This window comes from Trachypithecus francoisi, unplaced genomic scaffold, assembly GCF_009764315.1.
Source record: "Trachypithecus francoisi isolate TF-2019V2 unplaced genomic scaffold, Tfra_2.0 Lachesis_group15, whole genome shotgun sequence".
Lineage (NCBI taxonomy): Eukaryota > Metazoa > Chordata > Mammalia > Primates > Cercopithecidae > Trachypithecus > Trachypithecus francoisi.
In genome coordinates, this window is record NW_022681460.1 from 65,576,145 (window position 1) to 65,583,669 (window position 7,525).

At 57.7% G+C, this 7,525-nt stretch overlaps 1 pseudogene; it reads right to left on the reverse strand.

Annotated features, from left to right (window-relative positions):
• The window catches only part of LOC117097393, a 7,961-nt pseudogene extending 4,286 nt beyond the window's left edge, over window positions 1-3,675 (reverse strand).
• Between the last annotated feature and the right edge of the window lie 3,850 nt (window positions 3,676-7,525).

Sequence of the window (7,525 nt, forward strand, 5' to 3'; positions counted from 1 at the left end):
CTACTCATGGGCGCTCCCAGAGTCATCCTGGGGGAAATGGTCCTTCCCATCCCCTCTGCACTAAGTTCTGTGGAAAGCGTGGGGTGTGTTTGCTGGGGTGTGTCCTCAGGCAAAAGGGGAGAAGGTGCTAGTTGGTGGGGTAGGTGCCAAGGGCTCCTTCATGGATGGGGAGGTGAGGGAGGCCTGTGTGGTGACTGCGGTGAGCTGAGACGGAGAGTGAAAGGGTGCAACCTGGGTGGTGAAAGAGAATGCTGAGGGGAGGTGTAGGAAGTGTCTGGTGAGCTCCTGGGTGCAGGTGAGTGTCTGCAGCAAAGTTCAGGGGGAAGTTCCAGGGCAGGAAGCCCTGGAGGTGCTGGAAGGTTTGTGTGGTGAAGAGCAGGTCAGAGCAGAGCAGGGCTGTGGCTGGTGGGGGAGTCTGTGATTGCTTCCCTGTGGAACTCCCCTTCACCCCTTTCCTGACCCCAGCTACGGTTCGGGGATCTGGTTTCTCTTTCCCTAGGGCGAGTGGGGCTGCGGGTCTGCACCAGGGAGGGTCTGCACCAGGGATCCCCGCCCCACCTTGCCCTCTGTAGCCCTTTGGCCCCTCCACTCTCCTGGGATTCCTTTCCAGCCTTCTTTGACGCTCCCCCTGGCCTGCGGGGCTAGCAGCAGCTGCAGCAAGCCGACTCGGTGGCAAGGAGCCCCGGAGAGGAACTGAGCGCCTTCAGCCGGGCATGTTCAGGGAGATAGCGACCTTCGGACAGATTGCAATGTTCCGGGAGGCCGCAATGCTCGAGGCGATCGCGATGTTCCGGGTGATCGCGATGTTCCGGGAGACCGCGATGTTCGCGGATATCGCGATGTTAGGGGTAACCGCGATGTTAGGGGAAACTGAGGTGTTCCGGGGAACCGCGATGTTCGGGGAGATCGCGCTGGTCCATCCAGCAGCCTCCTGGCCTACAGGGCAAGGAGCAGCCACAGGAAGTGGACCCGGAGGAAAGGAGCCGCGGAGGAGAACTGAGTGTCTTCAGCCGGGCATGTTCGGGGAGATCGCGATGTTCGGGGAGACCGCGATGTTCGGGAAAACCGCTATGTCTGCGGTGGCAGCGATGTTCGGGGAGACCGCGATGTTCGGGGAGACCGCGGTGTTCGGCGAGACCGGGATGTCTGGGGAGACCGCGATGTTCGGGGCGACGGCGATGTTCGGGGCGACCTCGCTATTCGCGGAGATCGCAAAGTTCGGGGAGACCGCGATGTTCGGGGCGACGGCGATGTTCGGGGGGACCTCGATTTTCGCGGAGATCGGAAAGTTCGGGAAGACGGCGATGTTCGGGGCGACGCCGATGTTCGGGGGGAACTCGATTTTCGCGGAGATCCCAAAGTTCGGGGAGACGGCGATGTTCGATGTTCGGGGAAACCGCGACGTTCGGGAAAACTGCGACTTTGGGGAAGATCGCGCCAGTCCATCCAAAAGCTTCCTGGCCTGCGGGGCAAGCAGCAGCCGCAGGAATCGGACCCGGCGGAAAGGAGCGGCGGAGGGGAACTGAGTGCCTTCAGCCGGGCATGTTAGGGGAGATCGAGATGTTTGGGGAGATGGCAATGTTGGGAGATCGCGATTTTCGGGGAGACCAAAATGTTCCGGGAGATCGCATTGTTCGGGGAGATGGCGATGTTCGGGGGGACCGCCATGTTTGGGGGGATCCGGGAGGACAGCGATGTTCGGGGAATCCGGGATGTTCGGGAGAACCGCGATGTGCGGGGAGATCGCGATGTGCGGGGAAATCGGGATGTTCGGGGAGACAGCGATATTCGGGGAGATCGCGATGTGCAGGGGAACCGGGATGTTCGGGGAGACAGCGATGTTTGGGGAAATCGCGTTGTTCGAGGAGATGGCGATGTTCGGGGAGACCGGGATGTTCGGGCGGATCGTGATGTTCGGATAGAACGCGATGTTGAGGGAGATCGCCCCGGTCCTTCCATAAGCTTCCTGGGGCAAACAGAAGCCTCAGGAAACCGACCCGGCGGAAAGGAGCCGCGGAGGGGAACTTAGTGCTTTCAGTCGGGCATGTTCCGGGAGATAGTGATGTTCGGGGAGATCGGAACTTTTGGGGAGACCGCGATGTATGGGAGATTGCGCTGGTCCATCCAGAAAGTTCCTGGCCTGCGGGGCAAGCAGCAGCCACAGGAATCGGACCCCGCGGAAAGGAGCCGCGGAGGGGAACTGAGTGCCTTCAGCCGGGCATGTTCGGGGAGACCGAGATATTCGGGGAGATCGCGTTGTTCGGGGAGATGGCGATGTTCGGGGGGACAGCGATGTTCGGGGGCATTGCAACGTTCGGGAAGACTTCGATGTTCGGGGTGATCGCGATGTTCGGGGAGGCCGCGATGTTTGGGGGGGCCGCGATGTTCGGGGGGACCGCGATGTTCGAGGAGACAGCGATGTTCGGGGAGATGGCGCCGGCGCATCCAGAAGCCTCCTGGCCTGTGGGGCAAGCAGCAGCCACAGGAAGTGGGCTGGGCGGAAAGGAGCCGCGGAGGGGAACTGAGTGGCTTCAGACAGGCATGTTCGGAGAGCTCGCGATATTCCGGGAGACAGCGATGTTCGGGGAGACAGCGATGTTCGGGGAGACGGCGTGTTCCGGGGGATCGCGATGTTCCGGGAGACAGCGATGTTCGGGGAGATCGCGATATTAGGGGACACAGCGATGTTCGGGGAGACCGGGATGTTCGGGGAGATCGCGCCGGTCCTTCCAGAAGCCTCCTGGCCTGCGAGGCAAGCAGAAGCCGCAGGAAGCAGACCCGGCGGAAAGGAGCCGCGGTGCGGAACTGAGTGCCTTTAGCAGGGCACATTAGGGGAGATCGAGATGTTCGGGGAGACCGCGACTATCGGGGAAACCGCGATGATCGGGAGATCGCGACGTTCGGGGAGATCGCGACGTTCGGGGAGACCGCGACGTTCGGGGAGATCGCGCGGGTGCATCCATAAGCTTCCTCGCCTGCGGAGCAAGCAGCAGGAGTGGGACCCGGCTGAAAGGAGCCGCGGAGGAGAACTGAGTGCCTTTAGCCGGGCATGTTCGGGGAGATCGAGACGGTCCGGGAGATGGCAATGTTCGGGGAGACCGCGATGTTTGGGGAGATCGCACCGGTCCTTCCAGAAGCTTCCTGGCCTGCCGGGCAAGCATCAGCCGCAGGAAGCCGGCCCGGCGGAAAGGAGCCACAGAGGGGAACCAAGTGTCTTCAGCTGGGTATGTTCGGGGAGTTCGCGATATTCGGGGAGATCGCGATGTTCGGGGAGACAGTGATGTTCGTCGGAGGGACCGCGATGTTCGGAGGGACCGCGACGTTTGGGGAAACAGAGATGTTCGGGGAACCAGGATGTTTGGGGGGACCGCGATATTTGGGCAGACCGCGATGTTCGGGGAGATCGCGCCAGTCCTTCCAGAAGCCTCTCCTCCTCTGAAACCCGCTGCAGTCCACAGCCCACCAGGTTTGGCCCCCGCCCCGCTTAGGTTCCATCCCCGAACTCACCGGCCCGCCCTGCCCCGGACCAGCCGAACAGCAGGTGCAGAAAGGAGAGGCACAGAAGGAACTCAGTGCTGGCAGTCACTGCCATGGCAGACCTGGAGCGCAGGGGCAGGAGGCGCGGTCCACGTGGAGTCCGGCTGACGAATCGCTTCCGGGCTCCCAGGCCTGCTAATTATAAAAGCCGCCCGGTCCCGCCCCTCTTCGCGGCACCCCGCCCCGGGGCGGGCTGGGATCCACTGGGCGGGATCCTAGCCTGCCCTTATTAGGGATGCTCCACCCAGTCACGCTGTCATCTGGCAGCCGCCTGGCTGATGAAACTTTCCCCTCCAACCCGCCCCCGCGGCTTGTTTGCGCCTGGCACAGGCCCCGAGCGGGCCCAGGGCGCGGTTCCTTCCATGGCCCCATCACCTAATTTTTCAACACAGCATTTCTCATTACCACAATGTAAACACGCACAGGAAGGTGAAGAAACTTGCACAGGAATACTCAGTGGCGGCGGTGTCTCCCCGTCACCGCCTGCGCCAGCAACACCCGCCCTCCCTCCGCCAGTGTCGCGGTGCCCCCGCCCCTCTCCGTTCAGGGCGCAGCCGCTTCCCCAGACCGGAGCGGACCTTGTTTGCCTGTCCACTAAAAGCATAAGGTCTTTGAGTAGATTCTATATCCCTTCATGACTTCCGGAAAAAAAAAAAAGAAAGCCCTGGAGGCCTACAGTGATCAATCATCATGTGATCAATTGTGTTTCCATGGAGAGCAGAAGCCGAGGGAGGGGTCTACGCATGCCTGGGGCTCACTTTGCCACACACCTTCTCGGTCCAACCACACTCAAATCCATGGCTGCATCCGCACCTCGGTTCAGTCCCTGGATGGTCACTGCAGCCATCCTTAAAGGGGCAACCCGAATGCATCCTCGTCTCAGTCATGAAGCCATCTAGATCTGTGGGCAGAAGCCAGAGGGAGGTGGGGAGCCCGTGGCCCTTGGCCTCAAGGGAGGGCTTAGCCTTGGGTGAAGACTGGGCAGAGGCCCTGAGTCCCACTCTGTCCCCAGTCACTCAGCCGGTTCCGCCATTGAATGAGAAGAATAGGCACAGACCTCCCACTCACACAGTCTTCATGTGGGGAGAACTTCACCTGGTGACCATCAATCCCCAGAGTCCTGAGGATATGGGAAAGGGGAGGAGGCCTGGACCAAGCCCAGGACCTGTCTATGCTTCAGGACAGGGACATGGGATGGCAGCCATCTCTGTGATTGAGCAGGGACACAAGAGCCAAAAGGTTCTGGCCTGAAGCACTAGAGCCTCTGTCCAGGAGGGGCCTTGTGAAGGGTAGTCTGGAGGACAACAGACACATGGGGGTGGGCAGTTCTCAGATTTGGGAGGGGCATAGCTTGGTGGGTCCAGGAATCTGTGTGTGAGAAGAGCCTCCCATGTACAGGGCTGAGGGCAGGAGCCCAGGTTACTCCTGGGAGGAGGCCACTGGGAAGGCCCCGGCAGCCCCACCCCTGAGGCTGGGTGACCTGGGCCAGTGACTGGGGGAACAGGATGAAAGCAGGGGAGACTGGCAGGAGAGCCCCAAGCAGGACAGCCAGATGACAGGAGGAGGGGCCTCTCTGCACACCTGGGCCCTCGTGCCTCACCCCTGCTGCAGGCATCTGGCCACCAGACTCAGGTCTGCCCACGATGGGGATAGAAGTGGCTCAAAAGTGACTGTAATGGCTGTGATCTAGAGGTCTTGCATTCAGACGTGGAAGTCAGCTGATATTGTGGCTGAATATTCCTGTGCAAGGTTCTTCAGCTTTCTGGGCATGGATGTCCACATGTGGAAAAATGACAAATGCTATGAACACAGATGAAATGAGCAGATTCTACAAGGAACCCTGTCCTTGCACATGCTAAGCACCCAGGGCAGGTCTCCTATTTCAGTTGTGAGCCCTGCTGCCCTCCCTGAAGTCAGCAAATGCCAGGCCCACCCTGAGGAGAGCTGGAGCTCTGAGCCCAGGCCATGGCCTCTTCATGGCCCTGAGTGTGCTGTGAGGGGGTGGAAATGAAAGCAAGACCCACCATCAGGACTCAGGTGTGTTTTTCAGACCCACAGAGGATGATTTTTCTCTCCATCACCTGGTGAGCCTGACCTGATTTAAGGGTGGTTGGAGGCTGAGTGAACCAGTGAATGAATGAGAGAGTTGTGGGAGTGAATGGGGCTCAGAGGAATAGCACAGATGCAGAGGGGAGTTGGAGCGGAGGTTTTAACCCCCAGGGGCCCGAAGGTGGCAGCGTCGAGGTTGGAGATCTCATGATTGGCACAAGTTGGTAATACTTTTTTGCCTTTTTTTTTTTTTTTCTTGAGACAGAGTCTCACTCTGTCGCCCAGGCTGGAGTGCAGTGGGATGATCTCAGTTCAGTGCAACTGCCGCCTCCCAGGTTGAAGCGATTCTTTTGACTCAGCCTTCCGAATAGCTGGGATTACAGGCATCTGCCATTGTGCCCGACTAATTTTTGCAGTTTTGGTAGAGACAAGGTCTCACCATGTTGGCCAGGCTAGTCTCGAACTCCTGGCCTCAGGTGATCCACCTGCCTCGGCCTCCCAAAGTGCTGGGATTACAAGCGTGTGAGCCACTGCAACTGGCCACAACTTGGAAATTTGAATGCCCACCTAGGTGTCCACAAAGATTTTCCAAGGAAGAGTAACTTTGGTTTTCAACCAGTCTGGGGGTGCTTCATCAGGATAGAATCTTCTAGAAAACATAGTGTGATGATGGACAGCAAACTGCTGTCTTCATCTGGTTTGATTGAGCCTAGAGTGCACCAGGGCCAAAAGAATCTTGCCTTTTTTTTTTTTTTTTTTTTGAGATGGTGTCTCACACTGTTGCAGGGGCTGGTGTACAGTTGAGCAATGTCAAGTTGCTACACTCTCCACCTCCCAGGTTCAAGCGATTCTCTTGCCTCAGCCTCCCAAGTTGCTAGGATTACAGGCGCCTGCCAACACACCTGGCTAATTTTTTTTTGTATTTTTAGTAGAGACAGGGTTTCACTATGTTGACCAGGCTGGTCTTGAACTCCTGATCCCGTGATCCACTCGCCTTGGACTTCCAAAGTGCTGGGATTACAGGCATGAGCCACAGTGCCCAGCCGAAAATCTGTGTTTCAAACAAAGAAGGAACGAATCTGAAAGCAGAAATGGAAATGGGAAAAGATAAGGAGGCCAGGAGGAAAGAGAAGGAGAAAAGAAGGGTTGGGGTCTGAGAGGGAGCGAGAATCCAAGCATTTCCGGACCCATGGCCTGGAGTTGCAAGTGGGCGGGGCGGGGGCCACTGGAGCTGTGACAGCCTTGAGGGCTGGGGTGACTCACATAGGGGCCCTCTGCTTCCTCCAGGCGTGTCACACCCTGGGCTCCAGCTCCCCAGTGGCACAGTTGCTGGTGCAGAGTTGGGTGTCTGCCTCCAGCTCTACTCCTGCTACCAGGCTGTTCCGGAGTGGGTCGGGTCAGTGAGTTCCAGGCTGGACCCTAAGCAGGGGTCCTGGGCCAACATAGGAAGTCTTGGACTGCAGGGGTGCGGGGAGTCAGGAGGAGGGGAGGCTTCTGGAAGTTTCTGAAGGTCTCCCTGGGATTTAATGCGGCATTGCCAGCTGAAGCCAGCTTGGCCGGGAGAGAGATGTGAGACTGATGAAAAGTGTGCAGCCTGATTTAAAGCCAAATCCTGAGCCCTTTCCAAGAACAATAAACTATATTGTAGTGGCTAAAACAAACAAACAAAGTAGCCTTTCTTGACAGATACAGCACCTATCATTTTTAAACTTTGCATTTAACATTGTCTTTTGAAGATAGTGTATATTATTTGATATTTTAAAATTCAACCTGGGAGTTTCAGTGATTTATGTGATGAGCTTAGTAATTCACCTTTACTGTAATTATTACTGTTTCGGATTTAGCTATGCCATCATTTTGTTTGTTTGTTTTAAGATACGGGATCTTCCTCTGTTGGCTGGAGTGCAGCGGCATGATCATAGCTAGCTGCAGCCTCTAA